This window comes from Ailuropoda melanoleuca, chromosome 11 (genome assembly GCF_002007445.2).
Source record: "Ailuropoda melanoleuca isolate Jingjing chromosome 11, ASM200744v2, whole genome shotgun sequence".
Taxonomy (NCBI): Eukaryota; Metazoa; Chordata; class Mammalia; order Carnivora; family Ursidae; genus Ailuropoda; species Ailuropoda melanoleuca.
Genome location: NC_048228.1, coordinates 106,112,280 through 106,112,528, shown reverse-complemented (window position 1 = coordinate 106,112,528; position 249 = coordinate 106,112,280).

Here is a 249-nt window from a genome sequence, read left to right as displayed (position 1 = left end):
GTCACAGCCTCTGGCGGTCAGGGGACCGGGGGTCTGAGAGGTGGCTCAGCGCACCCCTGACCCTGAAGGCCCATGGCTGCTGCGAGGTGCAGGGACTGGGAGGAAGACCCAGCCAGGGCCCATTCTAGCTCCAAGGCTGCTGCAGGGCCGCTCCCAGCCCACCAGGCGATGTCTGTTTAGAACCAGGGAGAAAACCTTTTCCCTCAATTGTTCTTTTTAAAGATGGTTGCTCAGCATTGACACAGAAAA